Source organism: Uloborus diversus, chromosome 5, assembly GCF_026930045.1.
Source record: "Uloborus diversus isolate 005 chromosome 5, Udiv.v.3.1, whole genome shotgun sequence".
Taxonomy (NCBI): Eukaryota; Metazoa; Arthropoda; class Arachnida; order Araneae; family Uloboridae; genus Uloborus; species Uloborus diversus.
Window position 1 is genome coordinate 29,783,804 of NC_072735.1, and position 17,442 is coordinate 29,801,245.

The 17,442-nt window shown below is 33.8% G+C and overlaps 1 long non-coding RNA gene across 1 annotated transcript; it reads right to left on the reverse strand.

Moving 5' to 3' along the window:
- Nucleotides 1–961: 961 nt before the first annotated feature.
- Nucleotides 962–10,245, reverse strand: LOC129222279 (uncharacterized). Its single transcript, XR_008580578.1, has 3 exons — nt 10,095–10,245; nt 6,761–6,931; nt 962–1,256 (listed from the first exon to the last, which is right to left on the reverse strand). It is a non-coding gene; the product is annotated as an uncharacterized LOC129222279 (long non-coding RNA).
- Between the last annotated feature and the right edge of the window lie 7,197 nt (nt 10,246–17,442).

Consider the following 17,442-nt stretch of genomic DNA (forward strand, 5'->3'; position numbering starts at 1 on the left):
AAGCCAAAGAACATATGAGGCTGCGAGAAGCAAAGGGATGTAAGTGGATATTTTCAAGTTTTGATTAAAACGCGTTTTAAGATAACATCCTAGGTAGACTTTCATTGAATTTTTTTTCCAAATCATGCTGTATAGCAGCAACTACGAGGGCTACCAGTACCATCTCTTGCTCCAAGACAGAGGAGAGGTTTACCTTACCATGTGTACTGGTTATCTCCAAAGTTTTATTTTTGCCACTTACAGTCCTTTGCTTCTCACAGGCTCCTATTTGAAAGTGCTTTTAAAAAACCATGCATTGAAGGGTTAACTAATAATGTTTTTAATTTTTGAAATGAAAATTGTCTTGAACTTTTGCATCAGAACTGATTAAAACAGTTAGGGTAACGGCACCAGTAACAGACATGCTTAAGGCATCGCTCTCAGGTTAACTCAACTCTCAGAGCCTTTTAATGTATTTAGACTTTTTTAACTATTTTTCTCTCATGCAACTACATCTCATCTAATGCTTGGCTGCTTCTGAATCCTAATTCTATTTTTATTTGCTCAATTTCAAAAAATGGTCCGACCCCCCAGTAAGAGACAGCGACAATTCTGATGATACCCAGTAACAGATAGGATGATGAATGGACGAGTATTGGACAGAATTCCCCTTTTCTCTTCCAAATGAGCAAAAGTTCTTTATTTTTAGAACAAAAGCCTTATTAAATTAAAATATACATTAAACACCAGCTCGTGGTGGCTGTTCATAACCTTCCCCCACTGCCTTATAAATACCAACAGGCTCATAAAATTCACTCTGATAACACTAGATGGTTGCACCGCATTCATTGGCCACAGCAACATTAGTTTTATCCGCCTAAAATTCTTATTATTTAAATCCAAACTTGTAACTGTCTCTTACTGGACCCTTGTCTGTTACTGGTGCCATTACCCTATGACTAAAACAAAATGATTAAACAGCGTCACACAACATCTTTTAAAGCATAAGATAACTGTGTTTATTTTTCTAAAAACATGACGTGCTGTAGAAATTACATGGACTAGAATATGACACTATTAATGAAATGGAGTCTAAAATTAAAAAAAAAAAAAAAAATCAGCAAAAATGCATGTCTAGGAAATTCTGCTTATTTTTGAAAATGGGGCCCCAGGGGTTACTCTTCGTTGCGGCGTTTTTCTCGTTGTTCGCCGAATTCCAGCCATATGACTGTTGTGCATTGTTGTATTTGGTGACCCAGGCTCCGTAAGCTGCGCCTCTGGAAGACAAAAAAATAAAAACGATTAAACATTTGGGAAAATATTTAATTTAATTAATATATGAGACAGTGAAAAGGAACAAAAGTAAAAAGTTGGAGTAATAGCCAGAATTTTTGGCTAGGAAAGCCATACCCTTCATTTCGAAATTTTCCATGTGTGTGTGTGGGGGGGGGGGCGGATTTTGTTTACTCAAATTAAATTGTATCGGAAAACAAAAACTACTCCCACTTTCATGTAAATACTTAAATTTTCTATAGCCAGGTTGCGTGGTAATAGACTTCAATGCCCCCCTCCCAAAAGATGGACTTGACGAAAACCTCACTTTTTCCTAACTCTGTTTTAGGATGCACTTCACTTTCAATACACCATTGTAAGTGCAGAATGACAGGGGCGGAAGTCATTCTAGGTTGCTTGAAAATTAAAAGTAACGTTGGCTAAAAGTTGAAGTTCAATAAAAAATAAGTATCTGTTGTTGGATACAAATCTCTTTCTTGAAGTTAAAATTTACGTAGTCCAGATTTTTTTCCTGAAAAACTTCAAATATCATGTTAGGATGACTTACCCTACTAATTTTAATCACGCCAGCATTAGGAATACCGGAAAGTGAATTCATTTTTATTTTCAAACAAATAGGGTTTTTTCTTTTTTTTTTGTATTCAATATGTAAATATCGTTGTCAGAAACAACTTTTTGTCTTCTAACGGGTAAATTTTCCATTCCGGATTGATAAAAATCAGTTGGTTTTGGAGCAAAATGGCTGGTTGAAACTAATATATCCATAGCAATCTCTGACTTTTCTTTCAACAGAACAAGAGATAACTATGCTCACCACCCAAATAAATGTCTTTACCATTATTATAAATATTTTCAAATGATGGTTAGAAAACCATGTACTTTCAATTGGTGTAAATAAAACATAATTTTCATAGTAACTTTACTTACGTTATGTAATTCCCAACGTGAAACACGTTATGGCAGCGGTCAGCAACCAAAATTGACTGAAGATCGACTTTCTAAGTTTGGTGAACACAAAGATCAACTGGTAAGGTGGTGGTTAGAGGCCAGTATAGATTTAAACGACTGTGTTGCACACACATGGTTAAGTTGAGAATGTGCTTTCTGCAAATTGTAGGTTAACGCTGATAAAAACATACTTATTGATATTTATTAAAAAGTTGTTTTAAAGTGCTAAAATAATGTTACGTGAACACTATTAACTTACATCAAATATTTTCAAACAAATATTATTGCTTGCTTTAAAATTGGTAAAATGATGACAGTAAAAATTCCAGTGAATAAACTTAATTTTGATCAAGAAAATTATGTTTTTTTATATCACTTTGACTGGAAGCAAAAACCAAAATATTGCTACGATCGACTGAAAACGGGTTCGAAATCGACCGGTCAGTCGCGATCGACGGATTGCCGACCGCTGCGTTAAGGTATACAATTTTGAAATGACAATTTCTGATGCATGTTTTGGTGAAAGAACTTTTTTCAGTGCTTATGATTTTTGGACTGTTTTAAAGGGCAGTTTATTCCTAATGCAAGGAATGAATGAATAGATGGATACTAATCAAGGGTGCTCCCCCCCCCCTTAGAGCAAGAGCATACACCCTAAATATCGCAAAGACGTCCTAAGAGTAAGATTTCCTCCCCCCCCAAATGAGAAAAATATCCCTCAAAACACCCCCCTAAAAATTTCAATGGCACAGTCTGCGCCATGTCCTAGGTGGGCCCCCCTGATATTAATTAAAATACTAAAACAGGTGTAATAAAAAATGACATAAGCAGATAAAATCTGAACATTTCACTTCTTAGCTGTAAATATTTACAATTCATTTTAGTTAGAAAAAGGTACATTGAATAAGGAATGAAAATTAAACAATATTTAGATATACTTTTCATATTATAGGTCTTTGTTAGACAGTTCTTTTTGGTTCTTATCATGTCGTAAAAATTCTCATAAGCTATTCCGGTGAGGCTTACAAGTTCAAATTTTACGAATTACAAGTCCAATTCTACAAATAATAAAGTAATTATCCTAAATAATCCTTTGCAGTTAATTATTTTTAGACTTTTTTGGTCATTTGCAATCAAATTTATCTTTTTACGGGACACCGAGATTTTGTTTGAAAACCGGGACGTCTGGCAAGCCTATGCATACTCATTGCAAATTACACCATAACCAGCAAAACGCGACTTATACGTAAATACATGATGGTTTCCCGAAGTCATGGAGGGGAAGGGCAATTGACCTCCTTGATGCCCCTTAAATGACGGGCCTGGAGGGGGATATGGTTAACTGTAGTCCTCTTACATGGTCAAAGAAAGAAAAATTTCTGAGTGTTTTTTTTTTTTTTTTGAGGGAAGGGGAGATTTATACCCAAAACCCTAATCTTCAAAATTCCGCTGCTTCAAAATGAACGGCCGAAGAATGATCAGAAAGGGTTAGAAGAATAATCAGAAATTTGTAACTCTAATTCAGTCACAGTGTAGGTACCTTCTTAAAAACTCCTTAATTTTCTCTCCCAGTTGAGATAAACTCTTTACGTCACGTACGCGTACTCGCTAAGTCAAGTTTTAACATCAAATTTTTGGTCAAAAATCAAGACAAAAAGTTTCCACTTATCACGCCAAACGGCAGCGTTTACTTTGATCATTATTTACTTTTAAACCGTACTCGGCGAGTATTTTGCAAACTCGTAAGTAATTTCTGTACTTCAGAGCCAGAACAAAGTCACATAATCGCTACTTTACAGGAGATTGGGAAAACGTTTGTCAGGCGCATGAAAGGACGGGACACGCGCTCTTTTAACTTTGGTAAAAATAGCAAAGGATTTTTGTTTTTAGAATTATGTTCACATGGCTCGATGCGGATTCTACATACAATGCACTAATAAACGGAAAAATTAATGCCAAAAAAAAAAAAAGTCCCTGAAAATTTATTTTCAGTGCACTACTCAAATTTAATCGTTTTCAGGGACTTTTTTTTTGGCATTGATTTTTGTGCCTAACATTAAAATGAAATCTGTTTTCATTCTTCGCGAAAAATTGTGGAACTCATCTGAAATCGCCTGTTGAATAATTATTATTAAAAATATTGAATGGAGATATACTAATAACCAAAATTCGAGTCACTTAAATAAACATTGATTTTATATATTATCAAAAGGAGGCAAAAGCTTTTTTACAGTATTTAAATACAAAATAACCTTTTTAAATCATCCATGTGCACCTAAGTCCTTGACTTACCATGTTACTTCATAACTATGTACAAAATTTTAAAAATTTGCACAATATTAAACTTGTTGATGATGTTTAAAAAATCATTTACTTGTAAACGCTTTGAACGAACTGTTCAAAAGTCAAATTTAGTGCTATGTATTTAATTGTGTGCTGCTTTTGAGGAGATGACTGAAAATAAGTGCAAAATCTACGTTTAGATTATGACATTTGTTTTACTATTAAGTTTTAACAAAATGTTTTGCAACCACCAACCAGAATAAAAAATAATAATAGATGAATTTAAATATTGTTGCGGTGATAAGCAATACCTTGCAAAAATTTTATTGTAAGAAAATCTATCTTAAGTTTTTAAGCCTTTAATCTTTCTTTTTGAACATTTAATTCAATTTCATTTTTAGTTAGCACTGATTTAAATATCAGATACTATATACGTAAACAAATAGCTTAAATTGAATTATTTTACATTTTCTGTTTGATAAGTTGTAAAACTATTATTTCGTTGTTTATAATAAATGAGAAAATAAATGCTCATAGAGCACTAATTGCAAAAATGTTTTAGACACGAGTTTCGGGGTTGCAAAAACGCATTAAGTTATGAACCTTCGAGATACAGTAGACTCCCGATTATCCGCGAGCGGTTTATCCGCGGGGCGGATTATCCGCGATTCAATCAACAATCACGAACATGTATTTTTCGCAGTAAAAAGCGAATACCAGTGGCTGTTTTTTTTTTTTTTTTTTTTTTGAAAAATAGTAAATTTACACTCAGTTGTTTTTGCTTGATTGATTGCTTTGATTTAATTTTATTATTGTTATTATTATTATCATTTTTTGTGCGTTCTTCATCGTGCATACACTTGTTTGTTATTGATGTTAAGTTCGGTTGTGCAAAAATACAAAACATTTGTACTGTACTCTATATATATTTTCACTGTTTGCAGAAAGTGATATGCATCAATACAGTTAAGAATTTGAGATAGGACAATTTTTACCTGATTTGTCCCCCATTTTAGTCTTTTTGCGGTTATCCGCGATTTTTATTATCCGCGGCACTTGTGCCACCCAATTCCGCGGATAATCGGGAGTTTATCCGCGGTTAATGCAAATATGTTAAGTGTATTTTTGAGCCAGTTTATATCTTTACAGTTTATATGTTTTTTACTTTGTTGTTGTCTTTTTCATTTATTTGGCGACAGTTTTTCCTAACAGAATTAAAGCTGACGGATTCGAATATTTCTTGGTTTTGATTTATTTGTTAAAAGTTAGATGCAGAAGCGAATCGAATTGGGCTAAACCTCTAAAATTAAAGTTTTATGACCAGATTGCTAATCCAAAAATGGCAATGTACTGTACAAATAAGGTACAGTGAAACCTGTGTAAGTTGATAACTTGCGGTGCACTACTTTAGTGGTCAACTTAAACAGGTGGTCAACCTATAGAGGTTGAATTATATGCTATAGATCTAATTCTGTGCCTGAAACTAGCGGTCAACTTAGACAGGTGGTCAACTTACAAGGGTGGTCAACTTTACAGGTTTTACTGCATGTATATATATTACGTCCCGTCATCAGAAGTAACACAACTTAGAAGGAAACAGCATTGGAAGAAATCCAAGATCTAAGCCAATATTCGTTTCACTGATTTATTCTCAAACACAACAATACGCCCAAAACATTAATGACGATTTCTTTACTGGTTGCTTTTTGGTCTAAATTAGTAGTGTTAAATGTTCGAAAAATTTTGTCATAAATATGGATAGTTTAATAAAGTGTTACTAATGATTATGTCGTTTCTGCACCATGCATCAGTTGTGTTAAGTAACTTTCTGCGAGGTGGCAGAAAGAGCCTTAATTTTAGTTTTAAGTACTTTTGAGGCCGTTCGCCGTGTCTAGTGGTCAAAGGAATCTGACTGCGATGGGGAGGTCTCAGGTTCGAATCCCGGCTGAGGCATGGATGTACTTTCTCTTTCCTGTTCTTGTCCTCCCATTGTGTGAATGTGTTGTTATGCTGTGTCTGGTTGTTGCCCACCCTCTAAACGGGTTCTTGTGGCACGTGTGTACTGTGGAAGTCGGACTTCACACCAAATTACGTTACAGTTGAAGAGGTGAAGCAGCGCACCCCAAATTGCCAGCTTAGCCGGCACAAGACAACAACAAAAGTACTTTTGAGGTTTTGGTACTTTTTGAGTACAACACTTCTGTTGCTTGGGGTGCGATATGCCGAATGCCTTAAATAGAAAGAATGGTCTAATTACCTGTCATTTTCAGGCTTCTTCGGCATTTGGAATTCGAGACCCATGTTTCGAAGATCTTCTCGATTTGGCTTCGTTAGTTTTTCTCTCCTTTTGTAATGCTGTTTCAGAGCTTTTGGACTTAGTAGGCGTTTTACCACTTATAATTAAAATATTTGATACGTTTTCTTCGACCTAAAAGAAGAAAAGAAGATGTTATGATTAAACAACTATATTCGTAGAGACACACTGATATCACTGAAATGAAAATGAATATTATTTACTGAAACAAAAATGACGTCAATATAGAAAATAAAACTAATTAATATATAGTTTTCAAAGATACTGAACAACTTGCAAGTAAAAATTTCAGCTCTAGGCAGCTGTCTACTCTGCCTATTTAAAAAAGTGCCATGGAGTAAGCAAAGAAACACTTTAAATATTTTCACCCCAACTTTGTTGTGAACCAAAACAAAAAAAAAAAAAAAAAAAAAAAAAAAAAAAAAAAACGCTTCCTACAGAAAAATTTTCTTAATACAGGCAATTTTTATGTGATTCAATAGAAAACTCTCAAAACATCGCCAATAGTGGCCAAATTAAAACCAGATATTTAAAAAAAAAACCACCAAATTTCTCGCCAAGTTGGCGACAACACTTGGTGACCAAAAGCTTGGCGATAAATCGCAGGTGTTTGCCAAATTATGACTTCACTTTAGTTTGCATTGAAATTAACAATGATTTTCTCCCAATAAGGTGTAAAAGACCCCCTTTGAAACAGCCAAATGCAACCAAAAGTGGAGGTACACAACTGACTCCACTAGGAGTCTACGTACCAAATTTCAACTTTCTAGGACATACCGTTTTTGAGTTATGCGAGATACTTACACACATACGCACATACATACGTACATACGGACGTCACGAGAAAACTCCTTGTAATTAACTCGAGGATCGTCAAAATGGATATTTCTGGTGTCTATGCGTTTTTAGGCATATATCCACGTGTGGTCGGGTTGAAAAAAAAAACTCAATATTCTTTCGGGGGCGAGCAAAATGGAAATTAAGGTCCATTTTTGAGTGAAATTATTTTCGCGAATACAATACTTTCTTTACTACGTAAAAGGAAGTAAAAAAAGATTTTCTGAAAAAAAAAAAAAAAATCAAACTTTAAAACTAGAGATTAGCGTTGCATTATTTCACGCTAATTATTGAAGATAGAAAATAAATACATGTACTATACAATACAGGACTAAGTGTTCGAAAAATTCAAATTTTGGATTTAACCCCCTTTACTCCGACAAAATTATAAAAATATGTTTTGTCGGAGGTCGGTTAAAAAATAAAAATGAAGTTATTTATAGTTTATAATATTTGTGTATTCATAGGTGGTAGAAAGTGAGAAGCAGAGATATTTAGGCAATAAACATTTATATGCAGTAGAAAATGTGGGTCGCCGTGTTTTGTTTGGCCAGGCGACCAGACTAGAATGGTGGGGTGATGAAGAGAAAAGAGAAGTAAGGGGGCACACCTTGGTTCTCGGCGATCAGTGGAAAAATACAATTTTCCATTTAAAACACCTTTACGTGCTAAAGGATTTTTCGATAGTATTTATTTATTAGAAAAAGAAATATCTTAATATATAAAAGTCTTCTGTACGGACGTTTGTCACCATAAGGCTATTAAACGGCTGGACCGATTTTGATCAAATTTTTTGTGTGTAATTAAGTTGTGGCAAGCATGGTTTCGAAGCGCGATGGATCGAATCGGAAACGTTTTTGTTAATTAATTAATTTAAACATTGGACATCTCTCAAATGATTAATATTTATTTTAACCTATTGTTGAGGGAGAACTGAAATAAATATCTAACCCGTTGTTTATTTTACATCGGGGGGGAGGGGGGATGAGTGATTTTCGCTTATTCAGAGAACGGTTTTTACCTTTATCATTTTTTTAACGATATCCTTTCGATTGTTTTATTTATTTATTTTTCATATGGGTGATGTTGCAGCGGGATTTCCCGTTTGTTCTAGATGGGTAGTTCATTTGTTACACTTAATATCTGTGGGACGCTTTTTATGCTTTGAGTATGGCTGAAGGAACACACCATCAAGTACGGGAGAAAAAATAATTAATAAAACAACTGCTCAGTGAGCATTAGATAAATCAAGTTGTAAAAAATATATGCATTCTGACACCATAGCAGCTTAAAAGTTTTTTTTTTTTAATTATTTTTTTCAACAGAACGGTTCAAACACTTGACGGTTTACTAAAATTTATTAACTTTTCAATTTACAAAGTTTGAACAGAACAACGTCTGTCGGGTCTTTTAGTGTGTATATAAATATAATCAAACTATAGTTAGTATTTCTTCCCACATCAATTATTTTTCATTAAAAATACAAAAGAACATTTTTATAAGGGTTTAATCATGAAATTTGACGCCCTATCCTCCCCCCTGTTTTGTATTCCAAGCTTGAGTACAGCTAGCACTAATTTTTAAAACCCTATGCTTCTGCAACTGGTTTATTTTGATAGCTAATTACTGTAGAAAACTGCAGAAAAACGATGTAACTTACGATGTGTTCATTGACATTGTGAATACATCTCAAGCAAAATGGCAAAATATGAATGTGTCATAAAAAAAAGTTGTTTTACCTAGTCCCCGCAGAAAAGCTCATTGTTTTGTTGTTTCCTTTTTTTAGGTCCAACATAACGAGATTTGGTGAAACTGAGTACCTATGAAAACGGTACTCAGTTTCACTAAACACGTTTCAAATCTCTAAAAATGTCGTAATTTAAAAAAAAAAAAATCGAATTTTTTCCTAAATTATGTTGGCATTAACACGATTTCCAATTACAGTAGAATCTCATTAATCCAAACTAATAGTGGATCCCGGTCCCCCTATAATTGTTGTAACCTATTCGCCAAAGTGCATAAACAAACTACCTTACACAGAAAAATTGTATTTTGAATTCAACAGAACGAAATATAAAACTGCATAAAAAACAATTACAAAAATACGATATACTATCTGCAAAAATACATTATTGCGCTACCTCCCCTTTTATTTATACAGTATATAAATCAAAATGGTTGTCCCGGTTAAGCGAAGTCCGGTTTAATGGGGTTCAAAAATTAATGAGGGTTTACGGCATGTCTTTTGATTCCTCTTTTTCATGGTTCGTCAGTAATCGTATCAAATGAGTAACGAATGCTAATCTCACTATTTCTAGACTTGAAAACAACTGAGTGTGTATAGGTACACAGACGTTTCACGTCAAAACAAATCGATTTTTAGATCGCGAGCAAATTAAACAAAAATTAATCGTCTTACTTTAAAATATCGTGTACTCACTTTTAAGATTATCCTTAAGATCAGCTCCCGCTATCCAAACAAATCGTCCTGTTTAAATCTGCTTCCGACATAAACACAAACATATTTACCGAATATATACCTAGAAGTTAATGACACGACCTTCTAGGCACACGTAAGCAGGTACGTCGGCTTTCACGAGGCTTACAATTTCTAGTTTATTGTGCGTAGTACCTGTCTTCCAGAACTTTTTAAAAACTTGTTTCGAAGCTTAAATGAAGGTCATCGGTTACAAATGGGAAGAAAGAGACGAGCACAAAACTGCTTTTTGAAAGTAGCCGACACATTCATTTGGATGGATTAATATGCGAACATTGTGCTAAGCACTTGCATATTAATTACGTAAATTTCTTACGTGATTACTATTCCTTTCCTTAATATGGCATAATATGTTGATTTTCATTGACGTAACATTTCGCCGTCACTGATAGAAATATTTTTATCATTAGCTTTGTGTGTGTTTTGACTGGGGAGCAAGGAATCTGCAACACTTGACGCGTTTATGTACTTAAGGGAGAAATTTCTATACAATTAGAAAACAAGTCCATCGTTTTGCTTGGTTGTAGGATTGATAATTATTATTATTAGTTTGTAATACTGTCTGAAAGTCTGCGAAATACGCCTAGAAAATGTTATGGAAACTTCCTAAGGAAGGTGTACTTGGAGAAGCAGTTTGATAATTCCAACCTATACAGATAAGAATAAGAAAGGGGTACGTGGTAGATTTGAAGTTAAAAAAAAAAAAAAAAAACTATATTATACTCAAAATCTCTGTTTATTCTGAAAAAACCTCTGTTCATCTATTTTCTGTTAAATGTGATAAAAAATATTCATAATACCACTTTTATTTAAAAGAACTAGGGGGCTCTGCCCCGTGCTCGCTAGCGCTCACCAACCCCCGAAGATTGCTTCGCAATCTTATTTGATTCGCAAAGATTTAAATCGTCAATCAAAAATAAACAGATTAAAAATGCATTATGTTTGGATCAAAAAGCACCTGTTCCCCGGATTTCAATATATCTTGTACTAACTTGCAGAGCCGTAAGGGCTAAGAGGCTCCTGAGTATTGCAAAACTGCAGTTTTGTACGTTTGAAAAGTCGCTTTCATATTCGTGGTCTCTAGTAAAATATTTTGCTCTTTAGCTCGGGGCTTGAATTGAGTTGAGCCTAAGATTTTTCATTAAAATCGAAACCCTTAAAGTTTGTGTGAATCGAAAAGATGTAATTATGGCAACGCCAAATAAAACATCAATAAGCTTAATGGAGATGCGATTATTCTAACTTGAATTTTAACGGCTTGTAACTTTTTTTTTTTTTTTTTGGAGATAGAAACTAAGCTTTTCGACCATAGGTCGAGTTAGACCTAGAGTAAAAAAAAAACCGCTCTTTTCAGTGGTGTCAAAAAGAAAACTGTGCCACAATTCCTTTGCTTTTTATCGATAAATTTATTGAAGAAAGCCTAAAAAAGTTCGAGCTAAAAACGCAAATTACTCCCGCCGTAATTAAGTTAGAGCATTGAAACAAATTGTTTAGAACGCAGAAAATTCTACCCTTTTCAACGATATATAATATTAATATGTGCAAGTAATTTTTCACTCCCATATTCGGGAATTTATGTGAAATTTGGGACTAAATTGGAATTTGAAAAAAAAAAAAAAAAAACTATTTATCGGATTTTTTCGAATTATAGCCTATGTCACTCAGTAAGAAAGCACCTCTCATATAGTGAAGGAATTTTTCATATAGGTGCAGTGGTTCCGGAGATTACCTTGAACAAATAAACACACAAAAATCCGCCCTCTCTCTTTATAATATTAGTATAGATAAAGAGATTATTGCCGATAATCCACAAATCTTTTGTTTAATTCCTTGTAACGTTTAACTTTGTTCTAGGTTGTTTCAGTGTTCCCTTTTAGCACACTCCTCATAGCAACAAAAAAATATTATTAAGCAACTTTTAATCTTGACTTTCTTTGACCTTACTCGAGCCAGAAGTCTTTTAAACTGTTCACTTCTGTTAAGCGTTAGAAACAAGGGGGCAACGAGGAGGTCACGAGAGGTCTCTGTGACCTTCGAAAATTTTTCCATATCAGGAAAATTTTGTCTGACGATTGAGAAAACTTGGAGACAGAATTACAACATTGCATTAAAAATAACGACAATAATGACGCCTAATGTCTCTTTTCATTAGACGTAGGTATGCATGCTTGCACGTCTTTTTATTATTGTTCAATAAGTCTCATCTCAGCAAATTGAGAGTACATCTCTCCCAAAGATTTTAATTCAAGGTTTACAAAGTGGCTTATATAACATCACTAGTAAGCTTGAAGCATCTAGTTTTAGGGCATCTTTCGAAAAAATATTTATGGATATGCATGTGCCTGATTGTTATCGATAAGTTGGGTCAAGTCCTCGCTTTCAAAATCGGAACGAGTTATCTTTTGGAAAGGGTACAAACATGTTACAAGACTGAAAACTCATCCCGATTGAAAATAGTGATAAACCCATATTTTTCAAGAGGAAGTATTTGAAAGATTGATCGAAAATGTAATAGCTGGGTGTTTATTACTCATTTCAAACGAATTTCAAAGAACTTAGAGTCATTTAGGATACCTTTGAGCCACGAGGGTTCATATTCCACTCTTTCATATTTTTCAGTATTTTTGAACTTCAAAAAAAAAAAAAAAAAAAAGCTAGAGAGCAGGTTAATGCTACTTTCTGCTGACAAGGTTATAATATCAGTTTTTCACTTTCTATTTTATCAAAATACTGTTGAACTTTGTTTATATGAACTGCTAAAAATTCACAAATTTGTTCGTATGATCCGCTATTCGTAACAACCGTGAAAGAATGACATTGTGAAAAAGCGAAGAAATGCTTACCTACATTTAAAAAATATTACTACTAACACATATTGTATTCTAACTATTAGTACATTCATAAAAAAAACACTTGTTTCTTATAAATAAAATAGTTTTGAAGAATATTGAAAAAGGAAAATGACAATCGACAGTTGCGGAATAGGTCGTAATCCATAATCGAAGATGAACGGTTTTATCTTCGGGTAAATTGAAATGTCTACAGGTAAGTAAATGTGCGGGATTTATTTTCTATGCGAAATTCTTATCGATGCACGATGGGACTTCTACTACCTAACAAAATGAACAATTTCTATAAAAGAAAACTATAGTATCCAACCACGAATATTTAAAGCAAAGAGGCCACACATTTTTGTTGGTCTTTGCCGAGTCAATTTAATATTCGTATTACACGTGAAAGTTTCAATGCAATTAAATAGCAAATCAAACGTGATGAACAAAATGTTCGTTTTAGCCGTGATTTTGTATTAAACGTGATCGTATTAAGAGAGTTCAACTGTAGTTGCCAATACTTGTACACAGTTAATTGTGCAGTCCAATCATTCTGAAGCTACTGTTTGGAACTAATCTTGAATACTGATTCGATATTGGGATTGTCCGTCAGTCATTCTATGTTAGTTGGCTCTCTGTTTAACGACGCTCTTTTTAACGACTTTCTCTATTTAACGACGGCTTTTCACGGTCCCAGATGGCCCACTATAGTGTTAAAAGCATTCTGTTTAAGGACGATTTCTATACGATCTTTCGTGGTCCCTTGAAAGTCGTTAAACAGAGAGTTAACTATTAGAATAAAAATAGGAGCTTTGAACATTGATTGAATTTATATTTCTGAATCGAAATCACACTGCTTTTATTGAAATACAGTAACTCCCGATTATCCGCAGAATTGGGTGGCACAATTGCCGCGGATAATAAAAATCGCGGATAAATTGCAAAAGGAAAAAAAGGAACAAATAAGGTAAAAATTGTCCTTCCTCAAAAGCTTAGCTGTATTGGTACATGCATCAAACCTACAAGTAGGTCTATATGACTGTTTTTGGCACTGAACTCGATTTTTTTAAAAAACTGACGAGGGGATTCCCTCTAACTTTGAAACACGTGTACACAGGCGGCTCGCAAGGGGCAAGGGGGGAACTGCACCCCTCACTTTTAAAAATAAAGGGGCTTTGCTCTTCCATTTTTCTAAGTTCAAAAGTAACAATCGATCAAAAAATGATAAAATTGATTGATTTCACGTGCTTAAAGAAAGAACTGGCTCAATAAGTGTAGGCTTTATGTTTTGTTTTGAATTTTTTTTTTTTTTTTTTTTTTGAAAAGTAAAATGGAGCTTTAAATTGGAAGAAAGGGGTCGCCTTTGACACTCCACTTTTTTGGTGCACCAGCCGCCTATGCACCCGTAGGCAACTTTCTCCGCAATTTTACTTGTTTTACTTCATGTTATTGATAACGCAAAAGTAATCATTATCGAAATAATTATTGTTTTGTAGGTTAATTGACCTGAATCTAATATCCTTGTTAATTAAGATATTTTTCGGTAATGGATTTACAGTTCGACGAGAAATAGATTCTCAGTTTTAAAATGCTGAGTCTATTTCATTTAACGCAGCTTGATATTAAGTGAGAGTGTTCAACCTGCCATATATCGTCAATTTGTTTTTAAGCTTTTTCTTTTGAGTAGTAACCATTTTTTTGAAGTCTTTTTTTAATTATCTTGGTTTTGTTGTGTAGCTTTGATGAACATATTACTTCTCCCGCCCTATAAAGCAATCTTAAGCTTCACGCTAAAATGTAGGAAGTCATTGGAGAAAAGTAATGCTGTATTTACTTCGTAAACGAAACACAAATTGAAGTGTAAAAATAGTTAACCTACATAGAACTGTTTCAAATTTTTGTCAAAAAAAAAAAAAAAAAAAAATCTGAATTTATGGAGCACGTTCCATAGCAACACAGTTTGGTGTGTATGATGAAAATGTTGTAATATTGATACAATTGATAATCTTTTAAGCTGTCGAAATTTCCAGTGACATCAATCGATATAAGAACCCAAAGTGCAACCAAAACAAAAGAAATACTTCGAGGGAATGAATTTTTGAAAGCAGTATTTCTCTTAGCATTATCAATCACAGGGCTTTGGGTGAGTCATACTTTTAGTAAGACTACATTTGTTGTGGTTAGAATGAAAGCGACATAAGTCAGCCTTATATAGTTTTGAGGATTTGGTGGCCAGATATGGTTAAGCATCGGACTAGCAACAGGAGGGTTCCGGGTTTGATGTCGCTCGGCCGAGGATCCTCCGTGTTCGTTAATACTGGGGCTCATGGTGACTGGGCTGAAAATTTCCTGAACATAATTTTTGCAATCTGTCTTTAATATTAGATTTTTAAAACAGAATTTAAATAAATTTAAACAGTTTCAAATTGAAACTAAAATATTTTCAATTGAGAATTTTCCCAGATTATTTCATTTATTTTAGACTTGCTGCTTTAAATATTTACTCTCTGTACTTTTGCCATTCTGCGTAGGCAACATCCTTTGCCTTTAAGTAAATTATATTGCAGGGCCGTATGCAAGGGGGTGGTTTATAGGGTTCAAACCCTCTCCGAAATTTTTCATCCAAAGAAATGCTTTCCATTATTTATTTATTTTATTTATATTTTCATGACAAAAATAATATTGTTGTTATTATTTATTATTTCAATTTTATTTGTGAAAAGAAATTAGTATGAAAAATTGTACAAACTCATTGTGTGTTTGTTGAGAAAATCATTTATTATGTAACAATATGGCGTTTTGTAAGAACATCCCCTCCCTCCATTTAGATAATCTATTGTAACAAAAATCAATAGAATACACATGAAACAAAATTTGATAGACCATATAAATGTTTCAAAAAATGTGTTTTGTAAAACCCCCTCCGAAACAAACATCTGGTTACGGCCTTGTTATATTACAAAAAAAAAAAAAAAAATCGTAAATTTTGTGCGTACTTATGTCAATGAAGTTGATTATGCAAAGGATAAAATGAACATTACTAAACTAAAAATTTACAAAATTATAGCAAGCATGTGCTTTAAAATTACAAAAAACGCTTTTTAAATGCAAAAATGGTTTGAGTTTCCAACGATGAACAGCTGTTATTTTGTCGTAAAAAGATCAAAACTTCCTCTTAAAAAAGGGATCAACTTTAGAACCATTGAGAAGAGGTAAAATGAAGGGAGTGAAGACTTTCTTACGTGAACCAAAGACCCCGAGTCACGTGATAGATTTTAAAGCAAAGCATTGTGTGTGGAAGAAATCAGGTTTCTTTCGCTGGTTTCACGCAAAGCGTGTCAAACATTCGTCGTTGTTGTGTCTCGTGACTTGGAGTTGTAGCCTCAGCTTTAGCTAAGCCAATGATTGGACTTGCTCACTCCATTTATATTCCTGCTCAAAGTTTAGAACTCAAATGTTTCAGGGTTAATGTAATGAGATTTAAAATGCTCAATCCATTGTTGCGAGTGCGACATTTGTGAGTACATATTTGCTTTTTTAGTTCAAGAACCAAAACTTTGGCTTTCAATGACCATATATTTAAGTACAAGCTACTCAATATATAGGTGAGCTACATATTGCTAAATAACCATTATGTATCAAAATATAACGCATCAACTTTTTGATTTTTTATTTATTTTATTTATTTATTTATTTATTTTTGTATTAAAAAATACAATTTGTACGTGTTGCGGGTGTGACGTACAAAGTCACACCTGCAATATGTCAAACTAGTATTTTTAAATAAAAAAAGACAGTTTGAATTTAGATACATAATGGATACTTTTATTCAAGTAAACAAAAAATTAGAAGCCAAAGATCAAAATTCCTGAATTAAAATGTAAATTTATAGCACAATTTATAGGTACAATTATAGGTAAATTTATAGGTACAAATGTCACACCCGTGATCATAAATTGAGCAAAAAACGATGATTTTATGTTTTTTTTTCTGCATAAAGGTAAACGTTAGTTTATAAAATTGATATATATATATTTTAAAACAAACTATTGATATAGAAAACTACTCACTCTCTTCAAGGTACGTGGTGCAATTGCGTCAGGACTTTCAGTTCTAGCACGTTTCCACTGTTACCTTGTCGGCTTCCTTTAGAAGTACTCAGGTTATTAAAAAGGAAGCGACTTCTGAACGCCAGGTTCCAGCTAAGGCAATCCGCGTTTCGCATAAGGGGGCCACGTCGAGGGCGTCAGGGTGAAGAAACTGATGGAATCCACTCTGGAAGTGTTGCTCAGGAGATCCTCTAAAAACAGCAAGGTGGATGGATCTGTAGAAGGCAAGACAGACGATGAAGTTATCTTCTCTTCTAAATCCGACGGCACGTCTGCTGTTTCTCGACGGATGGACTGATGTCTGATCCAAGCAGGATTGGTGAGCCAACTTTGCTAAGTGCACCCCTTGGT